The sequence below is a fragment of the Bombus flavifrons genome, chromosome 3, assembly GCF_040668555.2.
Source record: "Bombus flavifrons isolate JBK064 chromosome 3, iyBomFlav1_principal, whole genome shotgun sequence".
In the NCBI taxonomy this organism is placed as follows: Eukaryota; Metazoa; Arthropoda; class Insecta; order Hymenoptera; family Apidae; genus Bombus; species Bombus flavifrons.
In genome coordinates this window covers 8,342,152-8,364,927 of record NC_138444.1, presented here as the reverse complement: position 1 = coordinate 8,364,927, position 22,776 = coordinate 8,342,152, and the positions used below count along the sequence as shown (strand labels likewise).

The following is a 22,776-nucleotide window of genomic DNA, read 5'->3' as shown; positions in this document are numbered from 1 at the left end:
ACATATGTAAGCGCAGGTGCTCGTTGTTCACGTATTGTATATCATGTCAATTTTTCACATCAACAATTTTCCACCCGTTACAAGATTTTCTAGGATCTGGGATTTTCTATCTATCATATTTTCATTTATAGAAGCTACACTTCACTTCACTCTTCTTTATGCTTTGTATTTTTCTTTCTTCCTTGTGCTTTATCATACATTTTCTCGTGATGCCCTTGGGCCATTTTTTTTATAGTTGTCATTTTTTCCATTGGTCTTTGTATTGTATTTTCTTTTGATAAAATTCCTTTTTGGTGTTTATATTGCTTTGGTGTTTATATTCCATTTCTATCTTTTTTTCTCTTTGTTATCCTCGCTTTGTTAGAATTCTAGAATCATCGCGCGTGCTGTCTGCTTTAACATAGAATTCGATGCAGCGATATCATCGTGACAATCAATGTGCCAATTGGTATCGCTATTTAACGCTATAATTTAAGAGCACGTTGTACCACGAGAACTATTGTAACTACAAGTGACTACGCTCTGCTTTCACTGAAGTTTCAGATACTAACACACATCGTCCAGTTTATTTACCACAGTTAGGTATTCAGCAAGCTGTTGCGCTCTGTCAAAGTATATTGGAATTTCCTCAGACATGCAGAGCTAAGTCCAGAAATAAACCAGCCGCATAAGATTCGCGATAACCAGAGGGCATGATCTCTAAATGGAAACAGATAAGTTGCGCGATACATTTCTTCCAAGCGACTAGTCGACAAGATTCTTCTCAATAAATCTTATCCGACATTGATCAAATCTGCAATATCAGACAATGGGACTCAATTTAATTACTCTTATAAACCTATTACTCTCCGTCAGAGTAAATCGAGTTTGTTACTTTAGTAACCTGGATATTCGAATTTTCTCTGGATCGCGTCAAAGTCGTTGATGAACTTTGTTTCAATAAAACAAACTTCGTTTCGTAATTAAGCGAGTGAAAGAATGCTGTGCCCGATAAACTTGAAAACTTTTCTCGCGTTTTCAGAATGGAAGACCGCAAATGTCATGTATTGTTGTACGAGCCGGGCGGATATAGACAAGTTGGAAACAGTCCATCACGAAGTAAATAACTTTCATTGATTGACAGCAACTTTAGAATTAGGATTTTGAGCGTCAGTGGCTGGTCGAACAGTCTCCAGATCCTTCAATATTAACCTTATTTCGACTTTGTCTCTAATTTTATCTGTGTCTACCTCTTATGATATAATATCTATCTGAATCTGTGTAATACTAGGAAATCTATTTAATTGAAACTATTAATTGCCGTATCAATGTTCATATTCGGTATGATTCTGGGAAAACAAGTTGATAATATCCGTTTGAAAGAGAGCACACACGTGAATTTTAAACGACAAATCTAGTTCAAATATATATTATTTAATGAGTGAGGCGTCCGAAGTCAGTAATTACCGCCCAAACATCGCCCAAACCTCGACCTAACCTCCCAATGAAGGTATAATCTTCTTACGGGACATAATTCGTTTATTTAACAGCCAGAATGGTATTCCGCTCTAAACAACTCAGCTACAAATTGATATAAACCTGTACAGTTTGTTAACCAGAAAATATATTACTGGTTTTCTGCGCGGATGTATTAATTTTCCCGACAAACAAATTTATTTTACACTTTTCCACAGTTATTTTCCCATAGTTGGAGCACAGAATATTTTTAACACTTTACCGACCGATAACCGATTAATCGGTTTTTTGTCGCCGACGTTTATCTGCCAATAGCCTATTAATCGGCTTTTTGTCACCGATAATCTTCCTCGTTATTTCAGCAGCAATTTGTTATTTAGTACTGAGGTACTAAGGTACTTGCTCGGTTGCGTCAATTGCGTTGCTTTGCAAGCCCCCACAGTTTTATACCAATTTAAGAAACGTACCGTTCGCGATGAACAAAAAGAACGGTATTGGAGAGTCTAAACCAAAACAGAGCCGGCGCCAGGGAGAATCTGCGCCTGAGCTGCCGGTCGGACGTGCGTATGCTGTTGAACCGCTAGCGGTCAGTAAAGTGTTAATATGGCAGCAGTTCATATCACTCGATGATTGAAAGTCATAAGTCAATAATATTTTCCATGCAAATTTTTGAATGAAAGTATAATTTTTTTACTGAACACGATTCGATTATTTAGTAACTAGAGCAATATATATTACATATATAATAGAGCAGAGAGAACCATGATTGTCACATGGCTTCGAGGAGCTTCCATGATTTTTGAAAGAATCATTATCCATTTGTCATTACTCAGAAATAGCTCTCACATTCAAAGATGAAGCACTTAGGAAGCTAGGCGGACCACTTCATCACGTCGCATCTTTGCGAACAAAGGTATACTAGTCGTTTAAGACACATTAAGAGGTCGCTTCTTAAGAGCGAAGCGGAAATTCCGTAGCGGTTAATAGACCCCGATGAAGTCTAACGTTTGAATGATCTCACGCTTAGAGAAGTTTAGCAAAGAGAAATTGCATTCGTGCAACTTTTTGGAATGTAGTTCCTTCAACCGTTGTCGGTTCAAATTAACTTCCATACCATTTTCGTACAAACCTCGCGTTACACAAACCTTGGGAATTCTTAACTAGCGCGTTCGTTAAGAGTTATTTCTAAAGAATCTGTTCAACTTGCAACAAGACGCAAACAAATAGCCGCGCTTTTTCTTTCGAATGTCGACCTACATATGCGCGTGACCTCTAACTATTTTTTTCTTTTTTTTTTATCAGATCACCTGTTTTACGATGTTTTAATCTGGCGAGATTCCGATTACCCAATAAAGATTGAAATTTCAAACTTCTACTCGAATCTCAGTGAAGTAGTCGGTGATCATTTAATAAATTTCTACGAGAGAAAACAAATTTTCTCAGTGAAATTGCATGTTTCGTAATCATATGTTGCATTATGTTCCAGAATTTAAACGTTTTATATGGACCCGATTGCGTCTATAAGCACGAATTTCGTGACGAACTAGATTAAATTTTTCCAGTATAAAGTCAGAGATATGATATAAAATAACATAATGTATAATATAATAATATGAAATGAAATATACTGTAGAAATGTTCACGTTAAACAAGATATACATTTCATTACATTTCTGATGAGTCATTAGATATTTTATTTAAGGAGGAATAAAATGAAGCAGCTCGTGATAAAATAATTACACGTCATTCAGAATCTTAACGCGAGTACATTCTTGTCGCGGTACGCTTTAATTTAAATCTACGATTCGGTTTCGCTGCCAAGGTTTTCCTTTGAACTTGAAAATATTTGAAGAAACGGACCAGAGAACTCCGCCACGCGTGCGAACGATATACACAAACAAATCCTCATTATGCTGCATAATCGAAAAAAAGGGAACGTAAAAAAGTGAAAAAACTACATATTTCTAAAGATGAGCGTTTTCTAGAAAGCGCAGAAAAGTCCGTAGTTTATGCTCGTTGTGTTTCGTTATTGAGCGGCTCTCGTACTCGTTTGATATTTTGTCCTTTAAAGTGCTGTCATTCCCCTAGAGGATAAATAAAATTCTAGCGAAACCATCGAAGCTCACGAAATATCTAATATCGCGAAATCCTTTCAATTGCGTTGTTTGTCCCCTTTCGTTCGTTTCGAAACTCTTTCCTAAAACGATGCTGCACGGAATCGACATTTATTTACTCAAGATTCGCCGTTCTGAAGAATGTTATTCCATTCTTACCAGTAGTACAAGCTTTATTTATACGCTGATATTTTGAAAAAAATCGATTAAATACAGTTGCATATACGATCTCATTTAAATATGCCCAATAAATTTCGCAAATATTGTTTTCTCAATGATACTTCTCAGTGGACTGTAGATGTTTATGAAAATTTATACCTTTTGTGAGCACAGCGAAAAAATATTAAGAAACTGCGAGGAGATTTGTGTCAACCGCTAAATAATGTCGGAATGAAAATTTATGTGAATAAGTGAGGAAGAATTCGAAAAATGCAAGAGTAAACTGAGATGTATATATAGTGTTATGTGGGAATTTGATGGCACGTGGCAAGTATTTATATTATGCGTGAGATCTTTAACAGTACGGTACGAATAAGAAACGACAGAGTCTTGAGTAAAATCGTTGAAGAGATGAAATACGAAGGCAGACTGGAAAGTTTCCGGAATGGCAATGACAGTAAGAAATAAAGCAACCCCTAGCGGTAATTCTTGTAATTTTTCCATCTATCCTCGTAGTCTACAGTTTCATCAACATCTTAGCCTTTTATTTGTTCACTGCATTATCTTTATCTTTGCTTCCTAATCTAACCTGGGGACCTATCGAAACTGGCGATTCCACGATTTCTTGGAGTCCGTGCATATTTCTCGGCCTCTCAAAAGCTGTCGAAGGCAACGCGCCAATAATTCAACACCAGACCGCATCGTTTGCACATAAATTCCAAGGTTCACATCTTAAATCTCGGCCCTGTGTGCACGTGAACGTGACCTCGCTGACAGGGCTTATTAAGGCCCGGTAATAAGGTCATTCGTCAGAAGGAATGCGAAGAAGCGTGCTTGAGACTCTCTCTGAAAACGTTTCTTCACGATCAGAAAGACGTTCTTTTCCGAGGGAGAATCGTTGTGAAAATGTCGATAATAGACGTACGAAATACCATGAAAAGGTATTCCTGTCAGGATCAAAGTGTACTCATCTGACACTTGAGTGATTCTGATTGACAGCAAATAGCAGAATTCCGCGAGGAGATGTCGAAATATCTCGTGAGAAAGGGTAAGAAACATCGACCCTCTTATATAGAGCAACTTTTCACATTTTTTGTCTAATGCATTGCTGTTCCCAAATATTTTATGTTTCTGGCGAGGACATAAATGAAAAAGGATACCGTCTATTTGTTGAAAGAGTGACAAATAAGAGAATTAAATTCTCCTGAAATTTGGTTTAAAGTAGAAATTTTGAAATAGAAAATTACTAAATCGTTAGGTTGTAATATATGAAATGTTCTTTTTTTTATTAATGTGTAATTTTTTTAGACGTCTCGCTCATCCAGCAAACCAACTACATGTAAAATACGAAAGAACAAAGTTTTCCTTCGGAAGGACAAATGTTTTTCGGTCTTGATGAAAATATCGTCGAATTACGTAAAACAAGACCAAAGAACGTTACACGGTTCTCCTTTTTAGAGGAAATGCGGTTAAATTGCGAACACGAAAGCAGATACGCTATTAAAACACGCGCCACTGCAGTAAAGCGTTGACAGTAACGTGAAATAATAATTAAAGGTGATGAATTCATTTCGAAATACGGTGAAATATCTTCTACTCCACATCACCGCACAATTATCTATTATTAATTCTCACTGCTATCTATTTTGAAGAATTTTCACGGAATAATAAACCATATTACAAATAAATGAAAATGTTCAAACATTATCAATAATATCAATTTCATTGCGCTTTAATTGAAAGAGGGTAGAACACGTGTCAATAAAGAGAGAAATACAAACAGGTTCCTACGACTACATAATAAACTTCACTCTAAATAGTAAATATATAAAATCGACTATTCTCAAATCGCTACAATTTTCCAAATCAACAGATCGGTTCAAATCAAGATCAACTCGAAGTTGCACGTGTTGCAGGATAATGCGCGTGCGACACACGTGTATTTCCCTATCACTCACATGGTGCAATCGCAAGAGGGTAATAATAATTCGGAAAAGCTGCAAAATTATAATTTATACGATCGGAAAACGAGCGCAGTCACAAAAAAGTAGGAAGACGATAAATTTTACGAGCTCGTTTGCAAATCATCTCGCAGATGCGTTTAGTGCATTGATCGTAAAAGCAGCGGAAACTGGCATCGCGACGTCGATTTGTGCAACGATCGCGACCAATATCGAAAGTGAGATTGATCTTGAACCCAAACGATCTCATGGCCATGGCTTTTCAAATCGCCGTGGAACAATTTTTGCACATTGATTTATCCGTTTTTATACTTCCAAGGCCTCCCCTGCCGCGACCGTACGAGCGTTCGTTTATTTATAATTTTCTCGACTCTCGATGCAACATCTCGAGTGTTGAACTGGTGCGCTGCTCGCCAATATTTTCTCTGCTTTAATCCTTTGCAGTCGCAACCCGTTCTCCTCCCGCGATTATAACATGCTATTTCGATCTGTTCTCACCCTCTTGCATATTTCTGCGTTTCATTTGCCATTTTAATGCCGCTCGAATCCATACGTTATGTGCTCACCTAACGTCGTGAAACCTCATAGGTGAACCATAACATAAATTAAACGAACAACGATTGCAAGGCTTTCTTAGTTGAAAGTATAAATTGTGCCTAAACTCGTCCTGAGAATGTCTATTTAATTTTATAAAGACTGTGCTGTGCAAGTTTCATGTATAATAGAAGATCGAAGCGTTTTGAAAAGACAAAAACTAAAGCGTAAAATGGGAAATTCGAAGGACAGTTAACCAAGCACTATCTTGAATTTTGAATATTTTGTGGTTTATCGTGTGTGAGCATTTTTTGTAGTTATTTTAATTAAATAAAAATTCTTGTTGTTTATATCTAATTCAAATTTTGACGCTGTGCATTTATTAACAGCGCAATATCGCGGAATATTAAAGTGAACATTGACTTAGCTCGCATGATATGCTTCCAAACAACTAACCATTAAACTACTCTACTTGCTAAGTAGAATTAACTAAGAGCTACTAACCGCACCATTATCGATGCAACCTCGAAAACATCAATACTGTTTCAACGCACGACAATCCGTGCAATCTTTCCAACTTTAAACATTTATTTACTGAATAATTAATAACAATAAGGATAATAGGACAAAACAGTGTATACATCTGTGTTAAAATAGATCTTATAATATAGAAATAAAAATCTTTCACTCTCTTTTAAAGAAATGTCGACGAACTTATTACACGATCTTGTTCCATTCTACGTTTCTTGATATTCTAACGCAGCCATCGATGAACTATCGATATCGAAAGCATAATCCCTTGTAAGGGCAGAGTCGGATAAAGGTAAATCGCTTGTTTCGTAAATCGATGTGTCACGTGGCCCTTGTCTACGTGTTGCGTCCAACGGAAACGTCAGTTTTGGTGAAAGGCGATTTCGATATTTCAAAGCGTAACTATGCAAATGTATGCGAACGCGTAATCGAGAAAAAGATTGTGGCAGGATAGGATCGTTAAACCGTTATAGGATGGTTTTAGGCTGAGTATGATTATATGCCGCCCTGTTAATGCTCTAACTGTCTCAATGGTTCTACGGTGTCCCCGCCTCTATCGTCTCCCTGCAATCTCGATGCTCTGAAATGCAAATTTATCGATAGCTCCGAGAGTCAAACATTCCTAAATGGACATTTTCAAATGCCTTCGGGGAAATTCCTGCTTATTTTTATTATTACTATTAAATACTAAGAAAGTCTATAAGCTCGATGTATACCGTGGAATCTCGCATGTAAAAGAAAGATGAATCGCGCGAGGAAAGAATAACGTATGTTGCTAGGCATCGAACAGGCCAGGTGTTTCAGAGGTTTTGAAAAGAAGAAAAGTTGTGGAAAAACGAGGTGATTTGAAGAGTAACATCAGATCTATAGCGATTTAAGGAAGGAAAGTAATGGATGAAAGAGCCACTCCGGCAGTTACGTTTTTAATATTATGCCTTTTTATGGTATATTCGTTCTGTTTTACACGTTCCGCTAGACTATTATCTTTTACTAGGTTTCATCGCGTATTATGAATTTTCAAGCAAGTATTATTTTTAAAAATAGCCACTTCTCAAAATACATTCTATCGCGGTAGAAAAGTTTGTAATACCAGAACACGCTAATAATTAGTAACGAAACAAATAACGCTAGTATCTGTTTCTCGCTCATTATAAATTTATATGTTCCACCGTGTATTAATAATTAATTCATACATCGATGACATATCAGGACATTATGTGGATTTTGCCAGACAAACTAATCGAATGCAATTTTTGCACTGACTATGAGATATATAACCTACATTCTGTTTCAAATACATTTTCTGAAAGAGATACATTGTTGTGAAAATACTATATGCATAACATTTGCATAAATGAAGATTACGAGATATACGTATATCTGATAGATATTTTAAAACAAATTAGCCACGATTAACGAATAGTTATCAATACCAAGGACGGTTATATCTTAAAATAACATGAATTTTAAAATTTTGTCTTCTGTCTTCATCTTGAAACGAGAACCATAATGTTCTCTTCATCGAATGATCCAATACCAACATGGAACAGATTTTCTCTTGAAGCAATTATTAACTTATAGTTTCGTAATATATGATTCATCGGTAATAATAAACTCGGCGATTTTCGAAAATCCATGTTTTACACATACCAAATTAACAAGTTGCGGGCGAAACGCATCAACGGCGATCTCCTTTCCAGCGTAGTTACGGAATCTCGATCAATAATTCATTTTGCATCTAATTTGCAAATTAATAGGTTTCAGTGTAGCGTGACCATTAGAGCGATCGATGCCAAGAAATAATTTACGAGATGAAAACGGTAAACGAACATAACGGCCCGTGAAATACTCATTCTAACACAAGCGAGAGTAATGCTTTTCCTCGTTTTATATTTTCTTCCGCTGTCGCAAGTCGGATGTATTTTCTAAAGTGTTCTTGATTTTCTTCTCTTACAAAACGAATCAGGGTGGCTACACTGCAGAAAATTGAACGGAAAAACGCGGAGATTAAAGGTTTTGCAGGTTACTTCAATATTCAACGAACTTCAAACTTTGAATATAATGATAAATTATTCTCTGCATGTGTTTTAATTATAAAATATTAAGTCACATCTCTTTCAGAGCGCATACAGTAACACGGAAACAAAAGAGGAAGCAGAAGGTTTATACATAATTCAAATAACCAGCTATTCTCGCACGACTTATTTACACGTTTACTTCATGACCGAAGAAACTTATTAAATTAAATTCGTTACAACGGACATCGTCCTCGCCGCACGAAAGCTCCACTTGATTTACATGTTCCGCTTTAAACTAGGAGCACATTATGCTGCCTGTTTCCAACGTTTTTGGTTATTTCCGTATACGTGAACTGTAGAAGAGGATCTGCCTATTTTAGGTAGAGATACGAAAAATAAGAATCCTAAAGATTAATAACCAAAACTTTATGACCGCTTTACTTCATACATTCAAATATACATAAAAATGTGCAACTACGTGAACTCAGTCGGAGATTTAATTTCTAACTTTCTCCGTGATTTTATTGTCATCCAGTTTCGCTTAAAGCGTTCTTTTTGCCTCCGATTCAATCTTCGATTACGTTTCTTTCTTTGAAGCTCATTCGAAAGATCCAATAAGGTCTTTGAAAATCGCAAAAGTTTAATCAATTTTCTAAGAAAAAAAAATGAACTATGATATAGTAAAAAATTAGAGGAATTTTGCTTTGTAACGAAAACTGTAGAAAAATTGAAAAATTGATAGATATTAGGTTATGTAATAAGTTTGTTCGCCATCCGGTATTTTTAGGTTTTTATTTAGGTTTTCTAGGTTTTAGGTTTATTTGGGAATACCATAGGCAGAGGATAACATAACAAATAATCTGTAGAATATGATTCGAAATACGTATAAAACAAACGATTCACGATACAGATATTCCGATATGGATAATACAGGGAATATTTTAGAAGGTAAAGCTCCAGTTAGCATAATGTAAAGCCTACGTCGTGTTACGTTATATTTCACAGTGAACCGTCTCTGATAATACTCGCGATTAATCACCCACCGTGTTTGCAGTCGTAAATTTCAATTCGCGCGATTAACGCGTCACAAGTTCATTAAGATTCTTCGGTATTCCGTTCGAGGTGGGCACGGTTCTGTAAAGCTCTAGCGTTAAAAACAAATACAAATACAATAACGTGATGAGATTCGACGCGTTAAGCTTCATACCATCCTTTGGTAAAATAAGCATTAATTACCAAGATTTAATCGAATATCAACAAAAGCAAATTTAATTTCGATATTGCTAATATAACATATCTCCGTATATTACATTATTACGTTGAATTAAATTAACATTAACGAATGATAAAATAGTAAACTGAGCTGGCAAAATGATAATTGGATGTTCGAAATAATTAATGCTCCCTTTTAGCATTGAAAATTCCACTTTCCTCGTGTATAATAAAAAATTACAAACAATCAACATCGACAAAATATATTAAGTCACTTATTACTTAAAAAGCTCGTTCTTGTCGAAGAGCTCTTCAACTACCGCAAACGAGTCTCTGGAAGTAACAAAATTACAGGTCGGCAAGCATTTGATCATTTTGTACTTCGTTAGAGCTCTCTCAAGATCTTCTCATAATCAGATAATTGTGAAATCTTGTTCACAATGCTTGACCCTAACTCGATTATGATTAGAACCAATTACTTTTTTCTTTCTTACTTCTTGACAGGATAATAGAATTCGATCCATTCTACGTCAAATAAAAATCTATACTAACTAAAATTAAATGTAACTTAAGAAACAAAATACATTTAAAAAACCAATGATCGATAACTGAACGAAAGAAACACGCGTCTCTTTGAAGAACATAATTAAAACATTCTGAACAATACACGAAACTACGTCGTCCCGATTTGCAGAATCCAAAGTGAGACGCCAATTCGAAAAGAAAGATAGCGCATTCATCGGTACATACGTTCCCGTACATCAAAGGTAGTTTCATGGTCGTATTTGAAGATCGTACTCGTTACGATGCAGCTTGTAATTTTCACGAGCACGAAGCTTGACGAGCTCAAAGGGGCAACCTCTCGTCATACGTAACTTTTAGAAGCTCCGTACAAAACAACGGGCACAGCCTAGATGCGGTAAAGCGGCGTAACGCTTCTCGAGGATAAGACGAGGAGGTGCACTTTGAACTTTCTTCCGGAGTCACGGCGCCTCTAGTTTTCCTTTCTATCTCTTCGAGGATCTGTCTTCCTTTCCCTTTCCCTCTGGTTTCTTTCCTGTACTTGGAAAGCTCTCAGCGATACCCGAGACCTTCTACATCGAGTAAAAAACAGTACCTTCCGGTACTGCGTCCGAGGTAAAAATAAATCGTGACTCTATTTCACTCTAGCACACGCTCTCCGCAACCCTTTTTCCATTTTTCCTCATTCTCTTGGACTCTAGCAAAATTCAATTTGTTTCGAGAGAAGGGAGAAGACGCTTCACAAAAGCGTTGCTCTCTTCTCTTCTTTTCTTCTTTCCTTCTCTTATCCGTAAGATAAGAAGAGAGGATTGAAAGTCGATTGGTTGAATGGATGGCATGGTTCGACGCGGGCCAGGGGTTTTTCAATTTTCCATCTCACGCCAAAAATCGACGGTGCAATCGAGCTGACACAACGCCCGCCTCTGAAATATACCACTTCTTCCGCCCCAGGTCAGTCCTCCCGTGAACAATCAAATACCATGGGATTCGAGCTCTATTCTTCTCTCGACGAAAAGACGATATTTTGATCTTAGTTTTCGATCCAGGGACCGAGTTATCCAATGGTCTCCGGTGCTATTGGTGCTCACGGTCCATTTCGTTACCAACTTTCCGTTTCGTGTCTTTCTAATCTTATTTATCTTATTTGGAAAGTGGAAGCTTTTCCGTGTGAGGTTCTGTAAACCGTTAAATCTGTGAAATTCGAATTTATTCTCTAATATGGTGGTATCTCTGTCACGATTTTTATTGCATTCCTTGTCCGATAAATAAGTTAACTCTAACGACGGATTTCTATAAATCTTCCCTCTCCCATTTACACAAGAGCAGGTAAAAGTGCGCTCGGTTCTGTCGGGTTCCTTCTGGAAAATCGAATAGCAAATATCGCTTACTCCGCTGCAGTAATCCTTTCGAATTTTTCTAATATAACGTTTTCTATGATATTATTTTAATTTTAAGAATTATGGAAATATATGGTTAGAAATTTATAAAGAGTTCAAGCGAAGTAAGAATATTTATGGTAAAAGCTGTGGTAGAGGTCTTTAATGAATTATAATAAAACAACATTTAGAGTTAAGTAGTGCTGTGGTAGGATATAAAAATTTTACGTCAAGCAGACATTATACGTCATCATTTTCTCCATCCTTCCCTTTCTTTCTGTTCTTTTTCCCTCTCATCCTTCGCTCTTTCATTCAAGATTCGTCTTCATCGACAAACTTTAAAATATAACCATTTAATAATTTCTATAAAAGGATTTCTAGCATAAAATCTGTCAATTTCATTCTAAATCTAAATCTGGGAAGCGAATTAACCGCGAATTTGAAACGTCCCAGAATGAAATATTAAATAACGAAAAGGTCTTTTCAATAAAAGGTGTAAATTATTATGTAAGGTGCTAGTGAATATGCATAAATATCAGATACTAAAAATATTTGGTTCGACCAGGCGTATGTTTTGAAACAGATATAGGTAAACAAGGAACGTTCGATTCTCGTTATGCAAAACGTAGTTTGCCCCAGGGGAAGTATTTTTTGTCCTTTCTGGTTAAATTTGAATCTATACCTTGTCACGTTTATGTGCGTTTCCATGCCACGATCTCTCCCCTTTCGCGTCACGAAAAAATATCACCACTCGCAAACTCTATTTGACATATAAAACTCGCGCACTTCAAATTTACGGTTCTCGTTGAAGTATTTGTCACTTATACGTCCCGCCATCATTTTTTGTGATCTCCCAATTAATTATAGGAGAAGATGACATAACTTGTTATCTGCAACTCGTTCCATGTAATCTTTTTAACATTAAATTTTGAACATCGCCCGGAATGACCTCAGAAGGATCAATTCTTTAATATCAAAGGTAACAAAAAGGAATTGATCGGTGGCTTAGAGAACTCAATTATTAGAACACTGGACAGACTTGCGAAAGATTCGGGTTGGAATCTCAGTCCATCAATCCGATTGACCCATTCTTTTCCTATCGACGACCTCCAAGTAATAAAATCATCACTTTGCCCTTTAAATTTCAACTTTAAATTTGGAATTAAAAAATCAGACCTTTAATCTAGTGTGGGTTGTCATTTCTATATATTTTTTACCAATTTTTTTCTAGTTAAAGTTTCGCAAAACCACTGGATATTTTACATTTATATTTCAACCTTACTTACTTACTTATTTTATAACCTATGATTATTTAATTGATACCTATTTCATTTGCCACTCCAATATGTATCTCATTCTTCTCTAAATAAATTGTTAATCGATGAAGAAATATATGATTCAGTAACACATCAACAACATTACATGATTAAAAGTAACATTCTTGTTTTACTTCGTGTCTCTTTGAACGACCAAAGCGGGGCTCTCGCTTCTATCATCTTTGCTAAGATTACACGTCTCCCATGGGATCTACGTGAAATTGTTCTTCTGAAAATGTGTCGCCGCGTTCATAAATTTAACTCTACTCAATTTAAATATACACGTGTTTGCATGCATCAGGTATTTCTTATTATCATCTTTTTGTTCCACCGTGTACTCTTCAATCAGAAACTCGATTACATCCGTATAAAATTTTCTTCCGTCAATCCAGAATTATATTGATGATTTACATTTTATATACCATGCAATAAGCAATCTTCGTTTTCGTATGGATTACTTATGTCTCCGTTTACTTTGTACCATACTATTTCTCGCAAGATAAGAAGAGATCATAGTTCCAACACGCGAGTTCCTCATCAATCATTGGATTCGAATTCGATAAATTCTTGTCTGTTGTGTTGCATGGAGAACACCACACAGCAGACTCAAGATCGTTTCACGTGACAAATCGTAGCATCGTTTCCGAAACACAAAATGCGTGGGGTAACAATCCTTTATCTTTCCCGGCTCAATTTTTCTTCCGTCCCAATAAATATTTCTTCGGCGTAAGAAGAAATGTCTTCCATCTACATTATATTAAATGTACCTATACTTCAATCGTACGACGTAATCATTATATGTTGTCCATTAAGTTTTGATCATCTAAATAGCAACATACCTTTCTTCATTCGTATGACATATATATGACAGTTTTTAAAAGTACTTTAAATTTTCCGGACTCAGTCTGCGATAAATCCTTCGGCTCTCACGAATCGCGCAATAAATTACAAAATACAGTTTTTTCGCGCTAGTAGTGGATTTATTGATAAATCACACCAAACCCACGATATTCCGCAACAAGATATCCAAAGCATCGGTAAGCTAATATTCGCCCTACCTCCTTCATTCCTTTGAACGGTGTATTTAATTTATTTTTGTTTAGCTATCTATATTTACCAATCTAATATCGAGCAATCCGCTGCGGGTGTACATTTTTTAAATTTATCTTGTAATATCATATTTTTGGAATAAGCGATATATCAGAACGAGTAGAATACCACAGCTGTATTATTATTAACGTGACGCAGTTACAATGTGCTTTTGTTTCCTTTACCGAATATAAACAGTGCTTTTAACATTCGAGGAGAACGTGTTAACGGCATCATCGTTCCACCAGCGACCGCGTTCAAAACATGAAAACATCGAAGCATGTTTACAGAGCGCTTATGCTCAATTTTGAGAACTCCCAATACGAGCTTGTAGAAAAAAAGAAGAGGAGTGGATGAGTAATAACGATATTTCAATGCAAAAATAGAAGCAGTCGACGAAGTGGACAAGAATGTGATCGAAGTCGAGCCACGAGGAAATATTCTTGCAAGGAGATTAACTTCTTTTAAATGGAATATTTAAATTTCCCCATCAAGAACAGTGTTATTGCGGCGTTTCGTGCATTTATTGTTTCAACACGAGCCTTGTCGTGAAAGAACATATTAACTTACGGATCTCTCTGCAGTCCCTGATACGAGCGACCTCCTATGCACAAACTTGAGAAACGGATGAACAGAACTTTTGAAAGTTTGATCAATGCTTAGGCGACCTTTTTGTAAAACGGGTGGCGATGAAAAAGCAAGTTACAAGGAAGAACAGTGAATGAAACGGACAACGAAGGATCGAACGTTCTTTGCTGGTACAAATGAGATTTTCAAATTTCCACGATACAGAAGCAACTTCATTATCTCCCGACCATCCTTCGCTAAATTTTATCAGTGTACTTAATTAGACTGCTTTATGCAGGCGCGGACCAACCCTTGGAAAACAATTTGTGCGAAAATTTCGTTCAAAGCTTGCCTACTCGTGCTTTATGCAAAGTATCACAACAAGAGTAACTTCATTTAGATACGTTTTAAGTTCTCCTTTGTACTAACCGCAAAGTATAACGATTATATTCGAATTGGACGTTATTACTCCATTGTTACGAATCATAATTCACCGTTTGACAAATTCTCTCTCCGTTTTGTTATTCAACAACTTGCCTCTTCATACAGAGATATATCTTCTACCCCGAGAATAAGTTTTCTTAGGGTGTTAGAGAGAATAGCGCACCCTGCTACAACCTACTACATCTTACTACCTCTTGAAGGAATGTATTCCATTCGCTTTATCGTTATCACGTCCCTTCTTTAGGGGTCCGTAATCCGACGAATAAAAAGTTCATTCGTTTCACTTATCAATATATCTTCTTCTTCGGCCCGTTACGATCCCATAAAAGTTACTTCGTGCTGAATTACGTTTCGTCTTCCATTATATCGTTTCTTCTCTGCCCAGTAATGCCCGTGTGTTACTTTCACCAAACCACTTCTAGAACCGTTTAATCTATCCCCCTGTATTATTATAATTCATTCCCGCACTGTTTTACACCCCGTCTGTTCGCGCTATATATTATAATATCAATGTTTTTCGAGCCTCTCACCTTACCACATAAAGAAAACAAAATGAAACACGAGTTTTATTTACCTTTATACTTTTTACACAAAAAATGATCATGAAATCTTCGCACGAAAATAAAGAACGATCTCACACTTTCCGCGTATTTCACAGAAAGTTACATAGAATGAGAAGTTCCTACGGTGAAATTTTAATTTCTTCTTTACTCTGTTCAATGATACATTGACTACGCTCTTCGCTTTCATCGTTTTTTCTTTGCGTTCTCTTTGCCGTATCGTTATGTACATACAGGCAAATAAATTACACGCCTCCAGCGCTATTTTTGCCCTTTTCAACGCCAGCGCGAAGAAAGACACGCAGGTCCTCGTTAAATACGTAGCACACACATTCTTTATCTATTCGTGGCTCCAATTAATAAACACCACCCTTTTTTCGGGCCTGTTAAAGCATGTCAACCCGGAAACTAGATAGCTACGATAAATCGTCCTCAATTTAATGATTTCTAATTAACTACAACACACGCGTTTACATTGGACATGCTCACGTATACAGGATGGTTCAGTTTATTCTACGTAAGTACATATTTTACTGGCATATGGGAATATTAAATTTAATTTTTATTCCAAAGGGCTGCTGTTAAAACTCGTTAATCCGAAAATGCGTTAACATAGTCATGATAAATTACTCCCAATTTGATGATATTTAATTAACCACTGAAATTAACCACTGGATGTGATTATATTCAAAGTGATCATATATAAAGAATGGTTTAATTTACTCAACTAACATACATTTCTAGTCTGGTGTTCAGCTTACAACGACAGTATTAAATTTCAAATTGAAGTCTGGTTATTCATTTTTATTGTAACTGTAGTGGGATATTATATATTATTTTGTTATCTCTATATTTATTTTAAGAATTTTTTGTTTCCTAATAGAAAGATCATATATTGAAAAGAATTAAAAAAGATTTAAATATTAAATATTAAAGCTTGAAACTTATACTGGATTGATACTGATGACTTATATTGGATATTCGTTGCATTTTGATTGCCTACATGAAAGTTGAAACATACATAAACCAAACACAATGTCACATGAAAACAAATATTATCATATATAACATTCAAGCAGATTATCGTAATAGATATCGCATTTTGTTTCTACTACGTATTTCTTATCATTTCCGCCTGTAATTAAATGAAACTGTTTACAAATCGAATTAAGAAACTGCATATACGCTTATACTTGCAATGCACATATATCTGTCAAATAATTTACGATACACGTGTAGCGTGAAACGATTAAATAAATGATCCAAGTGTATTTTGAAATTCTCAACTTCTGTTTATATTTACGGCTCGCCTCGTAAACGTATACAAACGATATTACACGACGTCGACGATCGTTACACTACTAATAGCTACATGTTTTCATAATTTCAACGAATCTAAAGATAACCCCGAAACTTAATTGAAAACAAGACATTCCAAATAAGACGCATTTGCTCTTGTCGCCTAACGAAAGAATCGTATACATATATAGCTATAAAAGTTTCGATCGATCAGTTTAGCCAATTAAAACAATAGGAACGTGATGTCGTGTCATTGAACGCATCGAAATTGCGTAGCAACGGGGACATCTAGAAACACACTCGTGGTATACCGCGGAAATTAATCTTCGTTGAAAGTAACGCGCTGCGACCGTGTCACGAGGCGGCGTCCGCGTATAAAACACGAAGGATCGACGGTCGAAGTGTGCGCGAGACGATTCGCGTGAAGGGGGAGGGGGAACGGTTGACAGAATAGGCGGGCAAGGTGTACCAACCGATCATAGCGAACGAAATACATTTCGAACCTTATCCGACGAGGTTTATTTTTCCGAGGCGAAGTTTCTCGCGTGCCAACGGTGCCGTTGTCGTACATTGAACTCTTACCTTAGCGTCCCTCTGCATCGAGTCAACTGCCAGCCACGTTTATCGGTCCGCGGTACAGCGTTTCTCCGGATGCATGTCCGTTGCGGTGGTCACGAGACGATGAAATCCGCGCCGTTGAACGGTCCTCTCGATGTCACAAATCCTTCCGTTGTCAATCCGGTCGTCGATTGGAGCACGCGGTAAAATCGAGCCGAAACCGTAAACGCTTCGCGCTCACATGAAAATGAACTCACAACACTGTTCGCCGGCTTCCCACTGGACCCCGTGCCTCCATCGAATAACCTCCCTCCTCGCCGCGAACGTTGCACGGGAGCAACGACAATTTGGCGCGCGCAGATTAAAATCACGCGAGTGTATATAACCGATAGAAAACACCGATCAGAGAAAGAGTAACGAACGGAGGAGGGAGAGAACGAGAGAAGGGCGCGTGTACTACCGCACCAGCCGGCCGACAGGACACACCACGACAGACTGAAACCGAGGGTAGAAAACGTGGTTGCCTTCGCGACGCCCTCGTGCGTAGTCGGCCGGCATCGGCACGTTTCGTGCACCACCGTCTCGCTCGGCATTCAGGGCCGTCGCACTCGCTGTCGACGCCATTCGGGTCACGTGGTCGTGTCAGGGGTGAACGACGCGACGTGCTACGATCTCTTCTCGATGCTCCCGCATATATGTATTTGTTTTACTTCACGGTAAAAAGGAATAGTTCAGTCAAATGAGACGAATAACTGCGATGTGCCCAGCAACGCAGAAGAATCGCCTGAATATATGTATACAGGTACTGCTTTATATTCTTGATACGTTACAAACTAACCTTGCATTCGAACTGTTTATGTATATGCGTATGCTGTTTATACTATCAAGTTTTGAATTCGCGCGTTTTGTGAAGAACATGGTGACACTGTTTCCAGTTAGATATTTGTTTTGAATTATGAAACGTTTGAATTGAGAGACGAGCAATGTTCTATGTTAAATATAATAATATGACTGTGTTGTGAGAATAACTATTACGATAAGGAGGACAAATAGATTAAGTATATGCTATTGAATATGAAATATTTGTTGTAAAGTCGAATTATCGTAGAAGTGCCATTTTCGAGAGTGTATAAAATTCGATATATGTGCAAATGGCCCGTTACAACTCAGCGATTAAAATCGATAATTTGCAATGATAATTATGCGAGTGCTGTGTAAGTATTTGGATAGAATATGTAAGCTTGCATTTCTTTATCGTCCTCTTTTAATAAAAGTGAGTTAATATATTTCGAAGTGCGTGATGTTATCGAATATTAACATTCATTAGAAATGTTTAATTAAAGTTAGAAATACTAATAAGATTGGCATTCATTCGTTTCAGTGTTATCGAAAATTCATAAAATTTGAAATGTTCGGTGAAATATTTTTACGTCATTGTTTTGAATTACTCCCATAAATAATATTGCATTGTGAAATAGGTTCCTCTCGATAATCGAAGATTTCCCGATAGGCCGCGACGCATATGTACTTTGAAGACGACGCTTGAGGGATATAAGGTTCTCCAGGACTCCGGAGCAACACAAACTCGGATTATGCATCTCTACAAATTTCAAATACCATGCAATTGGTAACGTACCTCGACTTATATTGTCTATTATATTGCATGTTATTGTAAGAATAATTGAAATTCTCGCCAATCTTTTCGTGGTTTAATTTAATTGACGCTGTGCTTTAGCATGTTATAAGATAAATAGTTTCTGCTAAAGACTTGAACATTTGTGAATAATAATCATATGTAACAAATGTTGTGAGGATGGCTTAACAATAAAAGAGAAACTAAAACTTCTCAAAATAATCTGTAAGTATTATGCAAATAAATTTTTTGTTAGTTTTCAACATTTATGCATAATAATCGTAAATACTAAATCTAGTAAGGATAAATTAATATAAAAAAAAGCAAAAATACGTAACTTTTTACAAATTACTAATAAAATGATCACGTTTTAAATACTTTGTTAAGAAATGGGAATAAGTATATTCAACAGTCACTTCAAACGATAAAATGAAAGTATAAAATTATACTCGCAGGACAGTTCTCTGTGAAATTGAAACTAACAGTTTACGGTGGCTGCATCTATCCTGTTGTAAAAATGAACCCTGGCGCGTAACTGCGAAATGTCGTCGGATATAATTAAGAGTAAAGCGTCGTCTCGAAGGAAGCTTTTACCTTCTGAATCGTGTCGAGTTTCATTGAAACATCAACATTCTTGTCAAAGAGCTCTCGTAAAAAGCACTCAAAGCACTATCGATGAAACCGCCTGTAAACAAATTATAAGTTACCGTTTCTTTGAATACGAACACATAAACGCACAATTATAGATACACTCAAGATTTTTATTATCTCAGAAATTTTTTCAGTAATAATTAAAGACTTTTTACAATTACCACCTTCATGAAGAACAAAGTATTACACTTTTTATTATCTTACATTTGCATATTAATCCACCATAATTAGTAAAATGTTTGAATATGTTGATAGATATTGACTGAAGTAGTAACATAAAAAAAAATCCTAAGATATAATCGTGACTGTAAAGCGATCATGCAACGGCCATAAAATAACTACAATAAGGCAAGGCAAAATTGCAGTATATGTTAAAATCAACTTTTTTGACGTTCATATGTTGTGCTTACGTCTAATTTGCTGAAAAAAGACTCCTTATTTTAATATCTTATTACAGAAATAAAATAAATCATATTATCAGATTAATTAGCATATTTAGCATGTTTTGTACACGAAAATCGTGTTATTGATTAGGAAATTTGCTCCTTATTAAATCTCTTAGATCTGCCGATATCGCGATACACAATCCTCAAGCGTGTCGTTCATAGAACTTCGCCTAAACTTTAGTGCGACCTCATTTACAGACCATGTATGCACGACACCTCTTTCGTGACAACAGAGTGGCTCGCACGTACGAGTGCTTGGAAATTTGTCTCGCGACGAAGAAACTTTTTCAAGATGCAGTCTCGTCACGACGTCGGATGTTAGATTTTGCATAGAAAGATTCTTGCTTAGTGGAATATCACAGACCTTGCAGGTTGTGTCGCAATGTGCCTGTAACGAGCAATGCCACGTTTTCTCAGTCGATTGTTCGGAGTAAACACGATCCATTGTCATGACGACACAAAATCGAAAGTGTACTTATATGCTGGTAATATGAATTATATTATCGTTGATAAGGTTGAAAAATATGACTGTAAAATTAGATTTTCAGGAAAACATGCGAAATACATTTTTTAGCATATAGGTTTAATAAATAGCATCATCATCTGCTATTATGCACAGTACGTCTATCAACGAACGATGTTAGAAGAAATATTTATTACGGTTTTATACTCGATCTGCATAGTTATCTGGCGTGTAGCATGAGGCAGGTGCTGTAAAGTAAATGCAAAGAGTGGCGCGCACGATGGCGGCGCAGAAGTCCTCGTTTACGTGAAGTAGCACGGAAGAAGGGACGATTTATGGTCATTAAATAATGTAACGAAATTTATTCCGTCGCCTCCGTTCCAGGAACTCACGGCGTTAAATTTTCGAGCCACGAACGTGTGTCTACGATTGCGATATTAATGGTCGCGGTGTAATAGGGATCCGATAATTGGCCACCGGCCAACGATCGACTCGCCTCTGCTTCATTGCGAAATTCCGCGATCGAAGAAATTACACGGAGCTTCGTTTCGACGCGTATTACGCGTGCCTAATAACTAGTTTCGCGTCGGGTGCGGTTTTCACGCGAGAAAACCAGTAGTACTGACATCGCTAAACATGCTCAGAATATTTCGCTTCTTCCCGCGCAATTCTTCTTATCGCAGAACTATTAACATAGCCGCGTTATTTTTCTCCGGTATTCTGAAAACGCGAAACTTATTCTTCCTTCATCGCATGCAGCGAATAAATTTTTCCCTAGCCATTAACCAGCTACCGGGAAACTACCAAGTCTCTTATTTCCATGAACACAATCTTCTGCCTCACCTCTTTTTTTCCTACTAACGAAATAGTCGTCACAACTATTTTCTCGCCTTTTAGTTTGTGCGGCGCGGGAGATACTTCGTTAGAAAAGACGTAACTACCTCAGCGTCTTATTTATGACTCTCGGGATCTTTCGAGGATTTAATTTAACCGAGGCGCATCTTTGTGTTGTACCTGTTATATCATGAAATACGTTTCAAAAAATAAATTCTAAAACTTACCAAAGTTAAATAATCTTATCCCCAATGTACATGGAACACGTAGAGAGGTCAAGATCGAAGAAAAAGATGAGTATCAGAAAATTGCAGAAATCTCGGGTGAGCTATCAACGATTGCTTGCTTCCATTGTAACAATTCCATCATAAATCCGCGAGTCGGTAGAAGATCGCGACTTGGTTGCAGGTGAAATCTCAACATTATCGCGAAAATGACGGAAACTTTTCATAGGGTCGGGTCATTGGCCCGCAATCGAGAGATACTTAGTCGGATAGGGCACGCGATGCATTAAGACCGAATTTAGTCGACGCGGCGGCGCGCAGTTCGGTGCATGTACTCCTGGCTCGTGCACATGCATTCGCGTGACTTTGCTGGCCTGTAATAAGTGAATTCACGTTCGCTCAGGTCGAAAACTTAGCTAACAAACTCTGCCGCCGCGCCGCACGAGGCCATTCAGCTCGCGAAACTCGCTTGTTTCGAGTCCGTTTAACGGTTTCCCAGAGACCCGCTTTTTCGACCGGCCGCATGCAACGCGAATGCGGTCGTGAACTATGGATTCGCCAGCGGGACCGCATGCAGGTTCGCGTGTGTTCACCCCTTTCGCCTGCCGCGGTCATTGATTCGCCGTCGTGTTTATTCCAAGTACTTTGCCTCGTGTTTTCGATTTAATACACTCCTGCTGCAATCGCGCAATGGTTTTCCTCATTTGAAAATTGTATGATAATTTCATTATAAGAACTTTCAAATAGAGTATTAATGGGTTATTGGATCAAATCGATAGCGATTTCTGTGTTGAAATTGTTGCGTGATTA

General features: G+C 37.1%; 1 protein-coding gene and 1 long non-coding RNA gene across 4 annotated transcripts in view; one reads left to right on the top strand and one right to left on the bottom strand.

The window, feature by feature from the left end:
- Positions 1-17,886, bottom strand: part of SK (small conductance calcium-activated potassium channel) — a 229,694-nt gene extending 211,808 nt beyond the window's left edge. For all 3 annotated transcript variants that reach the window (XM_069109890.1, XM_069109891.1, XM_069109893.1), the window contains exon 1: positions 17,740-17,886. The gene's annotated coding sequence lies outside the window, so the exon portion shown is untranslated. The remainder of the gene's footprint in view (positions 1-17,739) is intronic.
- A 314-nt stretch (positions 17,887-18,200) lies between these two features.
- The window catches only part of LOC138178252 (uncharacterized), an 84,291-nt gene continuing 79,715 nt past the window's right edge, over positions 18,201-22,776 (top strand). The window contains exons 1-2 of the long non-coding RNA XR_011172644.1: positions 18,201-18,517; positions 19,194-19,342. This is a non-coding gene — a long non-coding RNA (uncharacterized LOC138178252). The remainder of the gene's footprint in view (positions 18,518-19,193; positions 19,343-22,776) is intronic.